Source organism: Oncorhynchus masou, chromosome 15, assembly GCF_036934945.1.
Source record: "Oncorhynchus masou masou isolate Uvic2021 chromosome 15, UVic_Omas_1.1, whole genome shotgun sequence".
Taxonomy (NCBI): domain Eukaryota; kingdom Metazoa; phylum Chordata; class Actinopteri; order Salmoniformes; family Salmonidae; genus Oncorhynchus; species Oncorhynchus masou.
The window spans coordinates 9439790-9461674 of record NC_088226.1 but is presented as its reverse complement, the minus strand read 5'-3'; the positions used below and the strand labels follow the sequence as shown (position 1 = coordinate 9461674).

The following is a 21885-nucleotide window of genomic DNA, read 5'->3' as shown; positions in this document are numbered from 1 at the left end:
GCAGGTTACGGGTCAAGAGCCAAACCCGGTCCCCCGGTGCGAACACAGGGGTCTCACTGCGGTGACGGTCCGCACTGGTTTTCTGACGACGCGCGGCTCATTGGAGATGGACACGAGCGGCCTCCCATGTCTCCTCCACGCGCCTAAACCCGTCGTCCTGCCTTTATAAGATTCTGTCTTTGCATAACATATAGAGTCCCCTCCCTTTTTATAAAAATAGTTTCCGTTGACCTGTCTCCATTATTTTATTTTCATCTCAGAGCTTGCTTGTTCACGCCCATTAACGCTCATATCTGCTTTTGGTTAGGTTGTAATGATGGTAGAACTCCTTTCATGTCCTACAAATAATGTATGCATTGCATGCTTATGTTTCACGTGTCAGTCATCAGTTATCTTGCATCCATCCTTCTTCCTTTGTCCTTCTGACCATAGTACGTCCAGCTGTCATAAATGTACATATGGTCTTGGTTAATGTACTCTTTCAAAAATAGAGTACAGCCTGGGTGTCATATGGCCTGGGTGTCATATTATCTTAATGTGCACGTCCTTGCTACTTCAGCCTAGCAACTAAACCTATCTATATTTAATGCTGAGCTCTCCTTAATGGTTCGCTCCTACACATCCTGGTTGACTCTCTCTCTACCTGCCCGTTACTCTCGGGGTGAAAACCTGAGGTAAGGCTGGTAAAGACCCCCATACGTTCCATGAACACCCTCCAGACCGTCGAAGTGAACTGGGGACCCCGATCAGACACTATGTCCTCGGCCACCCCGTAGTGCCGGAAGACATGTGTAAACAGGGCCTCCACAGTCTGTTGGGTCGTAGGGAGACCAGACAGAGGGAGGAGACGACAGGACTTAGAAAACCGATCCACAACGACCAGGATCGTGGAGTTGCCCTGTGAGAGAGGAAGATCTGTTAAGAAATCAACTGACAGATGTGACCAAGGTCGTTGTGGAACGGGTAAGGGATGTAACTTACCTATGGGCAGGTGTCTCGGAGCCACTGGGCTCACACCGAGCAGGAGGAAACATAAACCCTCACGTCCTTTGCCAAAGTGGGCCACCAGTACTTCCCAGCCAGACAGCGCATCATCTGACCAATCCCCGGATGACCAGAGGAGGGAGACGTGTGGGCCCAAGAGATCAACTGGTCATGGACAGCAGACGGAACGTAATTACGCCCAACAGGACACTGGAGGGGAACAGGCTCCGTACATGACCGGCGCTACCAAGCAGGAGGCCGGGAGTATGGGAGTCTGATCCATGGGCCGCTCATTATATATTTATATTGATATAAAGTCAGTCTTTTATTATCCATATATTGATGTAAAGTCAGTATTTTATTATCTATATATTGATGTGAAGTCAGTATTTATTATCCATATATTGATGTAAAGTCAGTCTTTTATTATCTATATATTGATGTAAAGTCAGTCTTTTATTATCTATATATTGATGTAAAGTCAGTATTTTATTATCTATATATTGATGTAAAGTCAGTATTTATTATCCATATATTGATGTCTTTTATTAAAGTCAGTCTATATATTGATGTAAAGTCAGTATTTTATTATCTATATATTGATGTAAAGTCAGTATTTTATTATCTATATATTGATGTAAAGTCAGTCTTTTATTATCCATATATTGATGTAAAGTCAGTATTTTATTATCTATATATTGATGTAAAGTCAGTCTTTTATTATCCAGATATTGATGTAAAGTCAGTATTTTATTATCTATATATTGATGTAAAGTCAGTATTTTATTATCTATATATTGATGTAAAGTCAGTATTTTATTATCTATATATTGATGTAAAGTCAGTATTTTATTATCTATATATTGATGTAAAGTCATATATTTTATCAGTATTTTATTATCAGTATTTTATTATTTTATTATATATATTGATGTAAAGTCAGTCATTATATATATTATTATCCTATATATTGATGTAAAGTCAGTATTTTATTATCTATATATTCAGTCTTTTATTATCTATATATTGATGTAAAGTCAGTCTTTTATTATCATATATTGATGTAAAGTCAGTATTTTATTATCTATATATTGATGTAAAGTCCTTTTATTATCCATATATTGATGTAAAGTCAGTATTTTATTATCATTGTAGAATTTGAAGAAAGTCAGTATTTTATTATCTATATATTGATGTAAAGTCAATCTTTTATTATCCAGATATTGATGTAAAGTCAGTATTTTATTATCTATATATTGATGTAAAGTCAGTCTTTTATTATCCAGATATTATTAGTATTTTATTATCCATATATTGATGTAAAGTCAGTCTTTTATTATCTATATATTGATGTAAAGTCAGATATTGATGTAAAGTCAGTATTTTATTTATTATCAATCTTTTATTATCCAGATATTGATGTAAAGTCAGTATTTTATTATCTATATATTGATGTAAAGTCAGTCTTTTGTCTTTTATTTCAATATTTTATTATCCAGATATTGATGTAAAGTCAGTATTTTATTATCTATATATTGATGTAAAGTCAGTATTTTATTATCATATATTGATGTAAAGTCAGTATTTTATTATCTATATATTTGATTATCTATATATTGATGTAAAGTCAGTATCCATTTTGATTATCTATATATTATATATTTTATTATCTATATATTGATGTAAAGTCAGTATTTTATTATCTATATATATTGATGTAAAGTCAGTATTTTATTATCTATATATTGATGTAAAGTCAGTATTTTATTATCTATATTTATTATCAGTATTTTATTATCTATATATTGATGTAAAGTCAGTATTTTATTATATTTTATTATATTGATGTAAAGTCAGTATTTTAGTATTTTATTATCTTTTATTATCCATATATTGATGTAAAGTCAGTATTTTATTATCTATATATTGATGTAAAGTCAGTATTTTATTATCTATATATTGATGTAAAGTCAGTATTTTATTATCTATATATTGATGTAAAGTCAGTATTTTATTATCTATATATTTGATGTAAAGTCAGTATTTTATTATCTATATATTGATGTAAAGTCAGTCTTTTATTATCCATATATTGATGTAAAGTCAGTATTTTATTATCTATATATTGATGTAAAGTCAGTATTTTATTATCTATATATTGATGTAAAGTCAGTCTTGCCAGACCAAGGGTCAATTGTAGGCAATAATGACCATGAAGTGACAATGGATTCAGAATGACCCAAGTACAATCATGCTGAGATTATTTGTTATCAAAAAAGACTTTGCATATATCAGTATGAATGGAGCCATTGTTTTCCACCACACTGACTTCCTCCAAAAACCAGGCACCCTTTGAAAGTCCCAGTATTTACCATGAAACAGGTGTAATTGGGCAAAGATTGAACAACAGCAGAGGTGCATAAATATGGTGGTCCACATGCACTCACCACAAATTCCTTGTTTTGCTAAGTTCACCGTACATTGTTCAACGTATTGTTCATTGCTCTCCACTACAATTTTTGGTAATTACCACCGTATACATGATCCCATTTTTAGCTTCAAGAAGCCGGCAATTTGAAAAACCGAAAAGGTAGATTGTGCTGATTTATTGGCACATTGAACCATGTCACGCGCTATAGTTTCCAAACTCAGTGGGTCGTGCTAAAACATGACATCGTATCTCAATTCTGCCATCTTTATACACATCTTTACAAACAACAGACTTGAGGTTAACTGTTACTTTCTTTATTCCTTGAATTTCAGTTCACTCCACGGCCGCTGTCCCGTTCCACATCTCTCCCTCGCTCTTTCTTTTCAGCCTCACTCCGCCTCTCTGTCAGTATGCTCCCCCTCCCCTCCTCTAATGCAAAAGCATGAGCACTGCTGCAGCTGTGGGAGAAAGGAGGAGATGGAAGAGAACTGGGGGAGATGCATGAGGAGTAAGTGAGAAAACATTCAATGGAGCCTTGTGTCCCTCCCAACCATTCCCCCTGTCTCCTGGAGCAAAACCAATCACCTATTCTTTACCTCCTGTCACCACTATCTCCATCTCTCTGCGTCACCTTCTCAGTGCCACATAACATAGTGTGTGTATATTATGTGATAACATTTGGAAAGTTTTATCCGTCCCTGAGTGAGGGGCGTAAGACACAAACATGCTAATTGAGTGGAATGAGAGGCGAGGGACGAGGAGATTCAGGCATTTGCAGAAAATGATGCACAAGAATTTGGAAGAGAACAAAAGTATCCTTTGTCGCCATGTTGCTGTCTGGGTGCTGGCTGGAACGTGGTCAGAGTCATTTGCATCACTGAAAATATTCAGTTGTGTATGGTCTTGGCTTCCCTCTCAGGCGTGGCCATTTGGTCCCTATACAAGATCAATATTCCTACCACATGTCTTCCAGCCAACTAGGAATGTATCAGGGGAAACGTTTGTAGTTTTGCTGAATTGTTGCGTGTGCCCGCAAATCACAAACCATACACAACATATTTACACGTGTAAAAGCCTGCTATGTATTTCACAAGCTGGTGTACAGACAAGTGATTATCAATCTGCAATTGCTCATATATGAGCTGTCATATTGTGGCAGAAGTTATTGCTGTTAATGAGCAATCACTTTTGTAGGTAATGAGGCCTCTATTTAATCAATAGTAGATGGTGGATTTGTGGATTGTGTTTTTAAATGTATGTTTGATTTGCTGTATGTCCTGGATTGTGCTTTTAAAGGTGTGTTTGATTTGCTGTATGTCCTGGATTGTGCTTTTAAAGGTATGTTTGATTTGCTGTATGTCCTGGGTGGAGGAAGTTGACACTTGATTTTAAGGCTAATGTTGAACTAATGACAATACAACTCTGATCATATTCTCATGCTGTGAGGCAGTGGTTAGTAAGGCTGCTCAGCCCCATGATCCCCATTCTGAAAAGTCAAAAGTCAATCAAAAGTCATCAAGCACGACGACAGCTTTGAAGTGACTGTGACTCCTGTGAGACAAAGAGGGGCGAGAGACAGAGGTGAACAGATAGGGTCTGGAGGGGACGCTTAATAACAGAGTAAACTGTGTGAGAAGGAGTCTGTGTTTGACTCATCCTCTGCCTAGACTACAAGCTTCACATCCATTTGGGTAATTACCCGCCCGCTGTGATCCTCGCGACCTCGCGTAATTAACACGCCTCGAGCAGGGAATGAAACTTTGATTGCCGTGGCCCATGCCCAAGTAGCAGGGTTGCATCTGTCTCTGCCTTGAACGACTACTGGTCTGACATTGTGGGGATGAAACCACCTCTTTCAAGGAAGCCTCTAACACGATAATTAAGAGGAAGGCTCTGACAATAGGACATTCAAGCAGTCGTTTATTCCCAATTAGTTGAAGTTCATGCAGTTAATAGTCGATCAATCATGGCAGGAGAAAAGTAACTTTTAAAAAAAGTATATTTTATGGTCTAAGATGTTTTTTATTTTATACCTTTATTTAACCAGGCAAGTCAGTTAAGAACAAACTCTTATTTTCAATGACGGCCTGAGAACAGTGGGTTAACTGCCTGTTCAGGGGCAGAATGACAGATTTGTACCTTGTCAGCTCGGGGGCTTGAACTCGCAACCTTCCGGTTACTAGTCCAACGCTCTAACCACTAGGCTACCCTGCCGCCCCATGTGCTCATGTTCATAGTGGTGTGTATTCATGGTTACCAAGGGAAGCCAGGCTTCCACAAAAAATGTACTAATACAATTTTTTTTAAGTTCAAATAATGTATCTTTCATCTCTGTGTTTCATAATTTTCCTTCAATTCGCAAGAGGCTGAATTTATCTCTCTGGAGAGAAGGCATCCGAGAGAGCAAAACAGCGCCCCTCTGTCTCTGTATGTGTAGCCCATCTATCTGATGCTGTCTGGTCAAAAAGGGTATGACATTGTTGCCACCACCACAGCATTGGATGCCAGTGAAGCCAGCGAGCATTTGACCTCCCATGATTAAAAAAATATACAATAATAGCCAATCAGCGTTGAGTTAAACTGAGTGAGCTCAACTGTGAATGGTCCTGGTGCACCAAAAACAGTGTCAAGGGAAGCCAGTTTGGATTTGGCTTCACAACAATCACATCACATCAAGTCAAATGTCATTGACAGATAACGTTTTTTATTGTTGCATCTTCTTGTGCTGTTGTCCTGCGGTTGGCTAGCTAGCTAAAATTGTCCCTTTCCTAAACTAGCCATGGACAAGGATAGTGATTTGGACTTGTGGTTTTACTTCATTCTCGTTATTGGCCAAGGATTATAATGGAGATTCTGATCCAACCATAATTTTATACATTGTTCCCCTGGACTGAGAGGATGGAAGGTCAATATGTAGCTAGATGTAGAAGGCTAATGTTAGCTTAGTTAGCATTGGCCATGAAAAGCAGTTGGGCTAGCGAGCAAGCGTTTTAGCCAGGTAGCCTAGGACAACAAAAAATGAAAGTGTGTACTGTATGACAGTCATTGATTGTTTCGGCAAAATGAAAGAGAGGAGGATTGGCATTTCTCAACAAGTAGGGTGAGTCAACATGTTTTTTTTTTGTCCCTACACGACACACAGAAATCAGTACCATGGACAGCCACATGATATTTAGCTTAGTCCTTCCCCAGGGTTTTCACCCAGGCACCGTGACTGCAGGTTCCTCTTGGTCAGCCGGAGCGATTGGTTTGGTCAGTTTTCTCTTTATGTTCTTGTTTTGCTCTTATTTGGTCGTACTACATGTGTAGTTAGAAATCTATTTGGGCTTCATCACTGAAAGAAACCCAGAGCATAGTGCATGAGGTGGACGAGGAAAGACCCCCCCCCCCTCCCACCTAATCATCGGTGTTATTCAGTCCTAGGTTATATGTTATTATAAAAATAATTGCAAAGAGTGTTGATGTGTATCCCGTGTAGAACCCACAGACAGAAGCCAGGTTGTTTGCTCATGTGATCATGCATCGCCTGTGGTGCCAGCAGCAGTGGTCTTGGGTCTACTGCGTGATTTGTTGGAAGACTCTCAGGTAGTGAGGGCAAGATGCCAATTCCTCCCTCGGGTCTTTCCTCTTCATCTTTCGTTTTGAGTCGTCTTTATCCATCCCTTTGATCAATCACCCGTCATGTCACTCTACCGCCCCCTCACCCCCCCCTTCTGCCCTCTCTCCCTCACCCTCCCCTTCTGTCCTCTCTCCCTCACCCTCCCCTTCTGCCCTCTCCCCCTCCCCCTCTGCCCTCTCCCCCCCCTTCCCCTTCTGCCCTCTCCCCCGTTCTGCCCTCTCCCCCCTTCTGCCCTCTCTCCCTCACCCTCCCCTTCTGTCCTCTCTCCCTCACCCTCCCCTTCTGCCCTCTCTCCCTCACCCTCCCCTTCTGTCTCTCTCCCTCACCCTCCCCTTCTGTCCTCTCTCCCTCACCCTCCCCTTCTGCCCTCTCTCCCTCACCCTCCCCTTCTGTCCTCTCTCCCTCACCCTCCCCTTCTGCCCTCTCTCCCTCCCCCTCCCCTTCTGTCCTCTCTCCCTCCCCTCCCCTTCTGCCTTCTGCCCTCTCCCCCCTCCCCCTCCCCCTCTGCCCTCTCTCCCTCCCCTTCCCCTTCTGCCCTCTCCCCCTCCCCTTCCCCTTCTGCCCTCTCTCCCTCCCCTTCCCCTTCTGCCCTCTCCCCCTCCCCTTCCCCTTCTGCCCTCTCTCCCTCACCCTCCCCTTCTGCCCTCTCTCCCTCACCCTCCCCTTCTGTCCTCTCTCCCTCACCCTCCCCTTCTGCCCTCTCCCCCTCCCCTCCCCCTCTGCCCTCTCTCCTTCCCCTTCCCCTTCTGCCTTCTCCCCCCTTCTGCCCCCTCTCCCTCACCCTCCCATTCTGCCCTCTCCCCCACCCCCTCCCCTTCTGCCCTCTCTCCCTCACCCTGCCATTCTGCCCTCTCCCCTCCCCCTCCCTCCTTAGACACACATCTGACCTGTGTTTTGGCTGCCTATTCTTAACCCTTGTGTCATTGACTCCATGCTCTCACACTCTCTGACCATATCACAATCCTGTTGCCACCGGTGATGATGTGTCCCATTCGTTCCTGTGCATCAGGGCAGATGTTATTTTGATGGGGAAAACACAGACAGTAGAAGAGCAGGGAGATGAGAGTGGTGGGGTGGATACAGAAAAAAGAGAGTCACTTTCCAATCATGAGTTTTTCTCGGAACATTGAATTAAGCAGCGTGAAAGGGTGGGGGCCTCGGGGGGGTCTGAGGGCGGCCATAGAGATGCCCGAATGAAAGACTTCGTTGTTGGAGGCCGGGAGAGAGAGATGAAAGAGGAGAGGGAGATGGGGAGCAGCCCCCTCTCCCATCGCCTCCTTACCCTGCGGCCCTCCCTCACTCTGCCCATGTGAGCTAGGGTTCAAACATGAAACCCACACACACACACACACACACACACACACACACACACACACACACACACACACACACACACACACACACACACACACACACACACACACACACACACACACACACACACACACACACACACACACACACACACTCACACACACACACACACACACACACTGACAGACGTAGTCTTAGACTCCCTCCAAACCATGTGTCCATAAGATGTAACCTAGATTCAGATGATCTACTGCTACAGCAGCACTCAGTTTCCCAGGTGATTAGTTGTGATAATTGATGAAGTCCTGTGTGATTGAGGTCTCGTCAGTTTAACGGACACACTGGATGTAATCCCATTGCATGTAAACAGACAGGAGCCGGAGTCAAATAACATCAGTGTGAATCCACTTTGATGAACGCATGCTGGACACCAGAATGAAGGGAAAGGGAGAAATGTGCTGCCTCAGCAGGTTGTATGTGTTCATCATCAATCAGTATTCCGTTGGGGAAGTAACGTCTACACCTCAGGCCGTCTTCACATGTGACGTCGTTCTGCATGCAGACTGGGGACAGAAACATGTAACGCCTCTATGTAACGCCAACAAATGTGTTATGACATTGAAATCCCATTGTAATGAAAACCCAGTTTGTACGAAGCCCATTTAATGCAGTGCATCCTGGTCGTTATGTACCAGAGAGGGGTTGTTATTCTGCTCCATCTCTTGGATCATCTGGACACGCTTGTTGAGTCATGGAGAAAACAGATGAGGGATGTATTGGTTGCCAGCTGGCTGTGACATTGTGTTAGAGCAGAAAACACAGTGGGGATAGGTTAGATTTCACACCAAGTCACATCTGTTGGTGGAAATATCTTATGTACCTCCCAGTAATTCGCTGTGTAAGAAACCACCAACGTTTCGCTACCAGTGATGTTTTTTACCTAATATATTACTGGGAGGTTATATATATGGAATGTGCAACTCTCTCTGTTTTTGTAGCTTCCAGTTTATTCTCCGTTAGTCAGCACCTCTGCACTAAATCATTTTCTCTGGCAGCTTCAGTAGCAGTGTATTAGTGACTGGGTAATAAGAAAAAGAGAAGCTTTAGAGTTGTCGTTTTTCATCGGGGAAGAAGCTAGTTCCCCCCGGGGAGGAATTCTTTTGGGAATCTGTAACCTTACACCTCTAACCGAGCAACTCAGCTGAAAGGACGAGGCAAGTGAAAGAGGATAGCAAGATTGAGACAGATGGGAAATGTGCCGAAATAGTTGTTAGTGAAACGCATGCCTGGACATACATTTTATCAAGTTTGACATTTTAAGACAACGTATGGGAGAGAGGAGGAGGGAATGTGAAAAGTAAATGATGCAAGAGTGAGATAAATGGACGGATTAAATTGTCTAATGTGTTTGAAAATACAATGTAAATACTGACTGAAGAGATGCAAAAATACTGTTACAGAGACAGGAGAGGAGAGAGAACAAAGTAAAGACAGAGAGGAACAACAGGAAGCGCTTGAATAGGGTCATGAAAATACGGCACATGGTGAGGGATGAAGGAGGTTAGAGGAAGAAGAGGGCGGTCAGGAAGGGGAGATGAGGACGGTCAGGAAAGAGAGATGAGGACGGACAGCAAGGAGAGATGAGGGAGGTCAGGAAGGAGAGATGAGGACGGTCAGGAAGGTTAGATGAGGATGGACAGGAAGGAGAGATGAGGACGGTCAGGAAGGAGAGATGAGGACGGTCAGGAAGGAGAGATGAGGACGGTCAGGAAGGAGAGATGAGGGCGGTCAGGAAGGAGAGATGAGGGACGGTCAGGAAGATGAGGACGGTCAGGAAGCGAGAGATGAGGACGGTCAGGAAGGAGAGATGAGGACGGTCAGGAAGGAGAGATGAGGACGGTCAGGAAGGAGAGATGAGGGACAGGAAGGAGGATCAGGGGAGAGATGAGGACGGTCGGGAAGGAGAGATGAGGGTGGTCAGGGAGGAGAGATGAGGACGGTCAGGAAGGAGAAATGAGGACGGTCAGGAAGGAGAGATGAGGACAGTCAGGAAGGAGAGATGAGGACGGACAGGAAGGAGAGATGAGGGCGGTCAGGAAGGAGGAGAGATGAGGGACGGTCAGGAAGGAGAGAGATGAGGACGGTCAGGAAGGAGAGATGAGGGCGGTCAGGAAGGAGAGATGAGGGCGGTCAGGAAGGAGAGATGAGGATGGACAGGAAGGAGAGATGAGGACGGACGGTCAGGAAGGAGAGATGAGGACGGTCAGGAAGGAGAGATGAGGACGGTCAGGAAGGAGAGATGAGGACGGTCAGGAAGGAGAGATGAGGACGGTCAGGAAGGAGAGATGAGGACGGTCAGGAAGGAGAGATGAGGACGGACAGGAAGGAGAGATGAGGACGGTCAGGAAGGAGAGATGAGGACGGTCAGGAAGGAGAGATGAGGACGGTCAGGAAGGAGAGATGAGGACGGTCAGGAAGGAGAGATGAGGACGGTCAGGAAGGAGAGATGAGGGGACAGGAAGGAGAGATCAGGAAGGAGAGATGAGGACGGTCAGGAAGGAGAGATGAGGACGGTCAGGAAGGAGAGATGAGGACGGTCAGGAAGGAGAGATGAGGGCGGTCAGGAAGGAGAGATGAGGACGGTCAGGAAGGAGAGATGAGGACGGTCAGGAAGGAGAGATGAGGACGGTCAGGAAGGAGAGATGAGGACGGTCAGGAAGGAGAGATGAGGGCGGTCAGGAAGGAGAGATGAGGACGGTCAGGAAGGAGAGATGAGGACGGTCAGGAAGGAGAGATGAGGACGGTCAGGAAGGAGGATGAGGGCGGAGGGAGATGAGGACGGTCAGGAAGGAGAGATGAGGACGGTCAGGAAGGAGAGATGAGGACAGTCAGGAAGGAGAGATGAGGACGGACAGGAAGGAGAGATGAGGGCGGTCAGGAAGGACAGATGAGGGCGGTCAGGAAGGAGAGATGAGGACGGTCAGGAAGGAGAGATGAGGGCGGTCAGGAAGGAGAGATGAGGACGGTCAGGAAGGAGAGATGAGGCGGTCAGGAAGGAGGATGAGGGCGGTCAGGAAGGAGAGATGAGGACGGTCAGGAAGGAGAGATGAGATGGGACGGTCAGGAAGGAGAGATGAGAGGACGGTCAGGAAGGAGAGATGAGGACGGTCAGGAAGGAGAGATGAGGACGGTCAGGTAGGAGAGATGAGGACGGTCAGGAAGGACAGATGAGGACGGTCAGGAAGGAGAGATGAGGACGGTCAGGAAGGAGAGATTAGGGTGGTCAGGAAGGAGAGATGAGGACGGTCAGGAAGGAGAGATGAGGACGGTCAGGAAGGAGGGATGAGGACGGCCAGGAAGGAGAGATGAGGACGGTCATGAAGGAGAGATGAGGACGGTCAGGAAGGAAAGAATGGAGAATGAGAAAGGAGGGGAAGGGGATGATGGAGGCAGATACATCCCATAATTAGCATAGTAATAGGAGAGTTAAAGGCCACACAATGGGTCACTGTTGAGTCCAAGTTTTTCATTTGGAGACAATGCACAATAGAGTTCAGGAAGGGTATGAGCCCCAAACCACTCTAATAGCCAGCATGATGAGGGCCCACCCCTCTATTTTACCAGGAAGAGAATGAGGACGGTCAACTAATGAAGTGAGTATGAGGCCTCAGGGAGAGATGAGCCACAAACCAGTCCTCCCCACTCTGAACCTTTTCATCGAGGTTAAGAGATCCATTTGTATAGATACTGTAAATAGACTGTGTATTCTGAGAAGATCGGAGGATTGAGAAGAGGATAGAGAAGAGGATAGAGAAGAGGATAGAGAAGAGGATAGAGAAGAGGATAGAGGAGAGAGAGGATAGGAGAGAGAGGATAGAGAAGAGGATAGGAAGAGGATAGAGAGAGATGAGGATCAGGGAAGAGATGAGGACGGATAGAGAAGAGGATAGGAAGAGGATAGAGAAGAGGATAGAGAAGAGGATGAGGAGGATCAGGAAGGAGGATGAGGACGGCCAGGAAGGAGAGATGAGGATCAGGAAGAAGAGGAGGAGAGATGAGGATAGTCAGGAAGGAAGATGGGACGGACAGGAAGATGAGGATAGAGAGAGGATAGGAGAAGAGGATCAGGAAGGAGAGAGAGGATCAGGAAGGAGAGATGAGGATAGGAGAAGATGAGGATCAGAGAGGAGGATAGGACGGCAGGAAGGGGGATAGAGAAGAGGATGAGGACGGTCAGAAGGAGGATAGAGAGGAGAAGGGAAGGGAGGCAGGGGATAGGAGAGAAGGAGGATCAGAGAAGATGAGAGAAGAGGATAGAGCAGGGGATAGAGAAGAGGATAGTCAGAAGATGAGAGAGAAGAGGGTAGAGCAGAGGGAGATTGAAGAGGATAGAGAAGAGGATAGAGAGGGGATAGAGAAGAGAGATGAGAAGAGGTCAGGGGATAGGAGAGGATAGAGGCAGGGGGATAGTGAAGATGATAGAGAAGAGGATAGAGAAGAGGATAGAGAAGGGGATAGAGAAGGAAGAGAGAGAGGGGATAGAGAAGAGGATAGAGCAGGGGATAGAGAACAGGATAGAGCAGGGGGATAGAGAAGATGATATAGAAGAGGATAGAGAAGGGGATGGAGAAGAGGATAGGGAAGAGGATAGAGCAGGGGATAGAGAAGAGGATAGAGAAGAGGATAGAGAAGAGGATAGAGAGGATCATAGAGCAAGGGAATAGAGAAGATGATAGAGAAGATGATAGAGAAGAGGATACAGCAGGGGATAGAGAAGAGGATAGAGCAGGGGATAGACAAGAGGATAGAGAAGAGGATAGAGCAGAGGGTTAGAGAAGAGGATAGAGCAGGGGATAGAGAAGAGGATGAGAGCAGAGGAGGAGAGGAGAGGATAGAGAAGAGGATAGAGCAGGGGATAGAGAAGAGGATAGAGAAGAGGATAGAGAAGAGGAAAGAGCAGGGGATAGAGAAGAGGATAGAGAAGATGATAGAGAAGAGGATAGAGCAGGGGATAGAGAAGAGCATAGAGAAGAGGATAGAGCAGGGGATAGAGAAGAGGGTAGAGCAGGGGATATTGAAGAGGATAGAGAAGAGGATAGAGCAGGGGATAGAGAAGAGCATAGAGAAGAGGATAGACCAGGGGATAGAGAAGAGGATAGAGAAGATGATAGAGAAGAGGGTAGAGCAGGGGATATTGAAGAGGATAGAGAAGAGGATAGAGCAGGGGATAGAGAAGAGCATAGAGAAGAGGATAGACCAGGGGATAGAGAAGAGGATAGAGCAGGGGATAGTGAAGATGATAGAGAAGAGGATAGAGAAGAGGATAGAGCAGGGGATAGAGAAGAGGAGAGAGCAGGGGATAGAGAAGAGGATAGAGCAGGGGATAGAGAACAGGATAGAGCAGGGGGATAGAGAAGATGATATAGAAGAGGATAGAGAAGGGGATGGAGAAGAGGATAGAGAGGATCATAGAGCAAGGGAATAGAGAAGATGATAGAGAAGATGATAGAGAAGAGGATACAGCAGGGGATAGAGAAGAGGATAGAGAAGATGATAGAGAAGAGGATAGAGCAGGGGATAGAGAAGAGCATAGAGAAGAGGATAGAGCAGGGGATAGAGAAGAGGGTAGAGCAGGGGATATTGAAGAGGATAGAGAAGAGGATAGAGCAGGGGATAGAGAAGAGCATAGAGAAGAGGATAGACCAGGGGATAGAGAAGAGGATAGAGCAGGGGATAGAGAAGATGATAGAGAAGAGGATAGAGAAGAGGATAGAGAAGGGGATAGAGAAGAGGAGAGAGCAGGGGATAGAGAAGAGGATAGAGAAGGGGGACAGAGAGGATAGAGAAGGGGATAGAGAAGAGGATAGAGAAGGGGATAGAGAAGAGGATAGAGCAGGGGATAGAGAACAGGATAGAGAAGAGGATAGAGCAGGGGATAGAGAAAGGAGAGAAGAGGATAGAAGGGGATAGAGAAGAGGATAGAGCAGATAGAGAAGAGGATAGAGCAGGGGATAGAGCAGGGGATAGATAAGAGGATAGAGAGGAGGATAGAGAAGAGGATAGATTAGGGGATAGATAAGAGGATAGAGCAGGGTGATAGAGAAGAGGATAGAGCAGAGGATAGAGCAGGGTGATAGAGAAGAGGATAGAGCAGAGGATAGAGCAGGGGATATAGAAGAGGATAGAGCAGGGGATAGTGAAGATGATAGAGAAGAGGATAGAGAAGAGGATAGAGCAGGGGATAGAGAAGAAGAGAGAGCAGGGGATAGAGAAGAGGATAGAGCAGGGGATAGAGAAGAGGATAGAGCAGGGGGATAGAGGATAGAAGAGGATAGAGAAGGGATAGAGATAGAGAGGGATAGAGCAAGGGAATAGAGAAGATGATAGAGAAGATGATAGAGAAGAGGATACAGCAGGGGATAGAGAAGAGGATAGAGCAGGGGATAGACAAGAGGATAGAGAAGAGGATAGAGCAGAGGGTTAGAGAAGAGGATAGAGCAGGGGATAGAGAAGAGGATAGAGCAGAGGATAGAGCAGAGGATAGAGAAGAGGATAGAGCAGGGGATAGAGAAGAGGATAGAGAAGAGGATAGAGAAGAGGATAGAGCAGGGGATAGAGAAGAGGATAGAGAAGGGATAGAGAAGAGGATAGAGGGGATAGAGGAGCAGAGAAGAGGATAGAGCAGGGGATAGAGAAGAGGGATAGAGCAGGGGATATTGAAGAGGATAGAGAAGGGATAGAGCAGGGATAGAGAAGAGATAGAGAAGAGGATAGACCAGGGGATAGAGAAGAGGATAGAGCAGGGGATAGTGAAGATGATAGAGAAGAGGATAGAGAAGAGGATAGAGCAGGGGATAGACAAGAGGAGAGAGCAGGGGATATAGAGGAGGATAAAGCAGGGGGACAGAGAAGAGGATAGAGCAGGGGATAGAGAAGAGGATAGAGCAGGGCATAGAGAAGAGGATAGAGCAGGGGATAGAGAACAGGATAGAGAAGAGGATAGAGCAGGGGATAGAGAAGAGGATAGAGAAGAGGATAGAGCAGGGGATAGAGAAGAGGATAGAGCAGATAGAGAAGAGGATAGAGCAGGGGATAGAGCAGGGGATAGATAAGAGGATAGAGAGGAGGATAGAGAAGAGGATAGATTAGGGGATAGATAAGAGGATAGAGAAGAGGATAGAGAAGAGGATAGAGAAGAGGATAGAGCAGGGGATAGAGAAGAGGATAGAGCAGGGGATAGAGAAGAGGATAGAGCAGGGGATATAGAAGAGGATAGAGCAGGGGATAGAGAAGAGGATAGAGCAGATAGAGAAGAGGATAGAGCAGGGGATAGAGAAGTGGATAGAGCAGATAGAGAAGAAGATAGATCAGGGGATAGAGAAGAGGATAGAGCAGGGGATAGAGAATAGGATAGATAAGAGGATAGAGAAATGATATAGAGAGGGATAGAGCAAAGGATATAGAAGAGGATAGAGAAGAGGATAGAGCAGAAGCTAATGCAGGGGATAGAGAAGAGGATAGAGAAGAGGATAGAGAAGAGGCTAGAGCAGGGGATAGAGAAGATAATAGAGCAGGGGGATAGAGAAGAGGATAGAGCAGGGAGATAGAGAAGAGGATAGAGCAGGGGGATAGAGAAGAGTATAGAGCAGATAGAGCAGAGGATGGAGAAGAGGATAGAGCAGGGGATAGAGAAGAGGATTGAGCAGGGATAGAGAAGAGGATAGAGCAGGGAGAGAGAGAAGAGGATAGAGCAGGATAGGATAGAAGAGGATAGAGCAGAAGAGGATAGAGCAGGGGATAGAGAAGAGGATTGAGCAGGGATAGAGAAGAGGATAGAGCAGGGAGAGAGAGAAGAGAATAGCGCAGGGGATAGAGCAGGGGATAGAGAAGAGGATAGAGCAGAGGATAGAGAAGAGGATAGAGAAGAGGATAGAGCAGGGGGATAGAGAAGAGGATAGAGAAGCAGGGATAGAGTAGAGGAGAGAAGAGGATAGAGAGGGGATAGAGAAGAGGAGAGAGGATAGGGGATAGAGAAGAGGATAGAGAAGAGGATAGAGAAGAGGATAGAGTAGGGGATAGAGAAGAGGATAGAGCAGGGGATAGAGAAGAGGATAGAGCAGGGGATAGAGAAGAGGATAGAGCAGGGGATAGAGAAGAGGATAGAAGGGGATAGAGGATAGAGAAGAGAATAGCACAGGGGATAGAGAAGTGGATAGGGAAGAGGATAGAGCAGAGGATAGAGCAGGGGATAGAGAAGAGGATAGAGCAGGGGATAGAGAAGAGGATAGAGCAGGGGATAGAGAAATGAGAGAGGATAGAGCAAAGGGGATAGAAGAGGATAGAGAAGAGGATAGAGCAGGGGGATAGAGAAGAGGATAGAGAAGAGGATAGAGAAGAGGATAGAGAAGAGGATAGAGAAGGGGATAGAGTAGGGATATAGCAAATAGAGCGAGGATAGAGAAGAGGATAGAGAGATAGAGGGGATAGAGAAGAGGATAGAGCAGGGGATAGAGAAGAGGATAGAGCAGGGGATAGAGATAGAGCAGGGGATAGAGAAGAGGATAGAGAAGAGGATAGAGAAGAGGATAGAGAAGAGGATAGAGAAGAGGATAGAGAAGAGGATAGAGAAGAGGATAGAGAAGGGGATAGAGAAGAGGATAGAGAAGAGGATAGAGCAGGGGATAGAGAAGAGGATAGAGAAGAGGATAGAGAAGAGGATAGAGCAGGGGATAGAGAAGAGGATAGAGAAGAGGATAGAGAAGGGGATAGAGAAGAGGATAGAGAAGAGGATAGAGAAGGGGATAGAGAAGAGGATAGAGAAGAGGATAGAGAAGAGGATAGAGAAGAGGATAGAGCAGGGGGATAGAGAAGAGGATAGAGCAGGGGATAGAGAAGAGGATAGAATAGGGGATAGAGAAGAGGATAGAGAAGAGGATAGAGCAGGGGGATAGAGAACCGGATAGAGCAGGGAATAGAGATGAGGATAGAGCAGGGAATAGAGAAGAGGATAGAGCAGGGAATAGAGAACCGGATAGAGCAGGGAATAGAGAAGAGGATAGAGCAGGGAATAGAGAAGAGGATAGAGCAGGGAATTGAGAACCGGATAGAGCAGGGGGATAGAGACGAGGATAGAGCAGGGGGATAGAGAAGAGGATAGAGCAGGGATAGAGAAGAGGATAGAGCAGGGGATAGATAAGAGGATAGAGAGGAGGATAGAGAAGAGGATAGAGCAGATAGAGAAGGATAGAGAAGAGGATAGAGCAGGGGATAGATAAGAGGATAGAGAGGAGGATAGAGAAGAGGATAGATTAGGGGATAGATAAGAGGATAGAGAGGAGGATAGAGCAGGGGGATAGAAAAGAGGATAGAGCAGGGGATAGAGAAGAGGATAGAGCAGGGTGATAGAGAAGAGGATAGAGCAGAGGATAGAGCAGGGGATAGAGAAGAGGATAGAGCAGGGGATAGAGAAGAGGATAGAGCAGATAGAGAAGAGGATAGAGCAGGGGATAGAGAAGTGGATAGAGCAGATAGAGAAGAAGATAGAGCAGGGGATAGAGAGGAGGATAGAGCAGGGGATAGAGAATAGGATAGATAAGAGGATAGATAGATATAGAGAGGGATAGAGCAAAGGATATAGAAGAGGATAGAGAAGAGGATAGAGCAGAAGCTAGTGCAGGGTATAGAGAAGAGGATAGAGAAGAGGATAGAGAAGAGGATAGAGCAGGGGATAGAGAAGAGGATAGAGCAGGGGATAGAGAAGAGGATAGAGCAGAGGATAGAGAAGAGAATAGCACAGGGGATAGAGAAGTGGATAGGGAAGAGGATAGAGCAGAGGATAGAGCAGGGGATAGAGAAGAGGATAGAGCAGGGGGATAGAGAAGAGGATAGAGCAGGGGATAGAGAAATGATATAGAGAGGGATAGAGCAAAGGATATAGAAGAGGATAGAGAAGAGGATAGAGCAGGGGGATAGAGAAGAGGATAGAGAAGAGGATAGAGTAGAGGATAGAGAAGAGTATAGAGAAGAGGAGAGAGTAGGGGATATAGCAAATAGAGCCGAGGATAGAGAAGAGGATAGAGTAGGGGATAGAGAAGAGGATAGAGCAGGGGATAGAGAAGAGGATAGAGCAGGGTGATAGAGAAGAGGATAGAGCAGGGGATAGAGAAGAGGATAGAGCAGAGGATAGAGAAGAGAATAGCACAGGGGATAGAGAAGTGGATAGGGAAGAGGATAGAGCAGAGGATAGAGCAGGGGATAGAGAAGAGGATAGAGAAGAGGATAGAGCAGAAGCTAGTGCAGGGGATAGAGAAGAGGATAGAGAAGAGGATAGAGAAGAGGATAGAGCAGGGGATAGAGAAGAGGATAGAATACAGGATAGAGCAGGGGATAGAGAAGAGGATAGAGAAGAGGATAGAGCAGGGGATAGAGAATAGGATAGAATAGGGGATAGAGAAGAGGATAGAGAAGAGGATAGAGCAGGGGGATAGAGAAGAGGATAGAGCAGGGGATAGAGAAGAGGATAGAATAGGGGATAGAGAAGAGGATAGAGAAGAGGATAGAGCAGGGGGATAGAGAACCGGATAGAGCAGGGAATAGAGATGAGGATAGAGCAGGGAATAGAGAAGAGGCTAGAGCAGGGAATAGAGAACCGGATAGAGCAGGGAATAGAGAAGAGGATAGAGCAGGGAATAGAGAAGAGGATAGAGCAGGGAATTGAGAACCGGATAGAGCAGGGGGATAGAGACGAGGATAGAGCAGGGGGATAGAGAAGAGGATAGAGCAGGGTATAGAGAATAGGATAGATTAGGGGATAGATAAGAGGATAGAGAGGAGGATAGAGAAGAGGATAGAGCAGGGGGATAGAGAAGAGGATAGAGCAGGGGATAGATAAGAGGATAGAGAGGAGGATAGAGAAGAGGATAGATTAGGGGATAGATAAGAGGATAGAGAGGAGGATAGAGCAGGGGGATAGAAAAGAGGATAGAGCAGGGGATAGAGAAGAGGATAGAGCAGGGTGATAGAGAAGAGGATAGAGCAGAGGATAGAGCAGGGGATAGAGAAGAGGATAGAGCAGGGGATAGAGAAGAGGATAGAGCAGATAGAGAAGAGGATAGAGCAGGGGATAGAGAAGTGGATAGAGCAGATAGAGAAGAAGATAGAGCAGGGGATAGAGAGGAGGATAGAGCAGGGGATAGAGAATAGGATAGATAAGAGGATAGAGAAATGATATAGAGAGGGATAGAGCAAAGGATATAGAAGAGGATAGAGAAGAGGATAGAGCAGAAGCTAGTGCAGGGTATAGAGAAGAGGATAGAGAAGAGGATAGAGAAGAGGATAGAGCAGGGGATAGAGAAGAGGATAGAATACAGGATAGAGCAGGGGATAGAGAAGAGGATAGAGAAGAGCATAGAGCAGGGGATAGAGAATATGATAGAATAGGGGATAGAGAAGAGGATAGAGAAGAGGATAGAGCAGGGGGATAGAGAAGAGGATAGAATAGGGGATAGAGAAGAGGATAGAGAAGAGGATAGAGCAGGGGGATAGAGCAGGGAATAGAGAACCGGATAGAGCAGGGAATAGAGAAGAGGATAGAGCAGGGAATAGAGAACCGGATAGAGCAGGGAATAGAGAAGAGGATAGAGCAGGGAATAGAGAAGAGGATAGAGCAGGGAATTGAGAACCGGATAGAGCAGGGGGATAGAGACGAGGATAGAGAAGGGGGATAGAGAAGAGGATAGAGCAGGGGATAGAGAATAGGATAGATTAGGGGATAGATAAGAGGATAGAGAGGAGGATAGAGAAGAGGATAGAGCAGGGGGATAGAGAAGAGGATAGAGCAGAGGACAGGGAAGAGGATAGAGCAGGGGTATAGAGAAGAGGATAGAGCAGGGAATAGACAAGAGGATAGAGCAGGGGATAGAGAAGAGGATAGAGCAGGGGATAGAGAAGAGGATAGAGCAGGGGATAGAGAAGAGGATACAGAAGAGGATAGAGCAGAGGATAGAGAAGAGGATAGAGCAGGTGGATAGAGAAGAGGATAGAGCAGGGAATAGAGAAGAGGATAGAGCAGGGGATAGAGAAGAGGATAGAACAGGGGATAGAGAAGAGGATAGAGCAGAGGACAGGGAAGAGGATAGAGTAGGGGATAGAGAAGAGGAATGAGCAGTGGGATAAGAGAAGAGGATTGATCAGGGGGATAGAGCAGAGGAAAGAGAAGAGGATTGAGAAGGGGATAGAGAAGAGGATAGAGTAGGGGATAGAGAAGAGGATGGAGCAGTGGGATAGAGAAGAGGACTGATCAGTTGGACAGAGAAGAGTATAGAGCAGGGGGATAGAGAAGATGATATAGAAGAGGATAGAAGGGTATGGAGAAGGGATAGGGAAGAGGATAGAGCAGAGGGTTAGAGAAGAGGATAGAGAAGAGGATAGAGAAGAGGATAGAGCAGGGGATAGAGAAGAGGATAGAGCAGGAGATAGAGAAGAGGATAGACAGGGGGATAGAGAAGAGGATAGAGCAGGGGATAGAGAAGAGGATAGGGAAGAGGATAGAGCATGGGGTAGAGAAGAGGATAGAGCAGGGGAATAGAGAAGAGGATAGAGCAGGGGGATAGAGAAGAGGATAGAGCAGGGGATAGAGAAGAGGACAGAGAAGAGGATAGAGCAGGGGATAGAGCAGGGGATAGAGAAGAGGAAAGAGGATAGAGCAGGGGGATAGAGAAGAGGATAGAGCAGGGGATAGAGAAGAGGATAGAGCAGGGGATAGAGAAGAGGATAGAGAAGAGGATAGAGAAGAGGATAGAGCAGGGGATAGAGAAGCGGATAGAGAAGAGGATAGGGCAGGGGATAGAGAAGAGGATAGAGAAGAGGTTCGAGAAGAGGATAGAGCAGGGGATAGAGAAGAGGATAGAGCAGAGGATAGAGAAGCGGATAGAGAAGAGGATAGGGCAGGGGATAGAGAAGAGGATAGAGAAGAGGATAGAGCAGATAGAGCAGAGGATAGAGAAGAGGATAGAGTAGGGGATAGAGAAGAGGATAGAGCAGGGAGATAGAGAAGAGGATAGAGCAGGGAGATAGAGAAGAGGATAGAGCAGGGGATAGAGAAGAGAATAGAGAAGAGGATAGAGCAGGGGTATAGAGAAGAGGATAGAGCAGGGGATAGAGAAGAGGATAGAACAGGGGATAGAGAAGAGGATAGAGCAGAGGACAGGGAAGAGGATAGAGTAGGGGATAGAGAAGAGGAATGAGCAGTGGGATAAGAGAAGAGGATTGATCAGGGGGATAGAGCAGAGGAAAGAGAAGAGGATTGAGAAGGGGATAGAGAAGAGGATAGAGTAGGGGATAGAGAAGAGGATGGAGCAGTGGGATAGAGAAGAGGACTGATCAGTTGGACAGAGAAGAGTATAGAGCAGGGGGATAGAGAAGATGATATAGAAGAGGATAGAGAAGGGTATGGAGAAGAGGATAGGGAAGAGGATAGAGCAGAGGGTTAGAGAAGAGGATAGAGAAGAGGATAGAGAAGAGGATAGAGCAGGGGATA

General features: G+C 45.6%; 1 long non-coding RNA gene across 1 annotated transcript in view; it reads left to right on the top strand.

The window, feature by feature from the left end:
* Positions 1–21885, top strand: part of LOC135555542 (uncharacterized) — a 52214-nt gene that overhangs the window by 7012 nt on the left and 23317 nt on the right. The window lies entirely within an intron of this gene.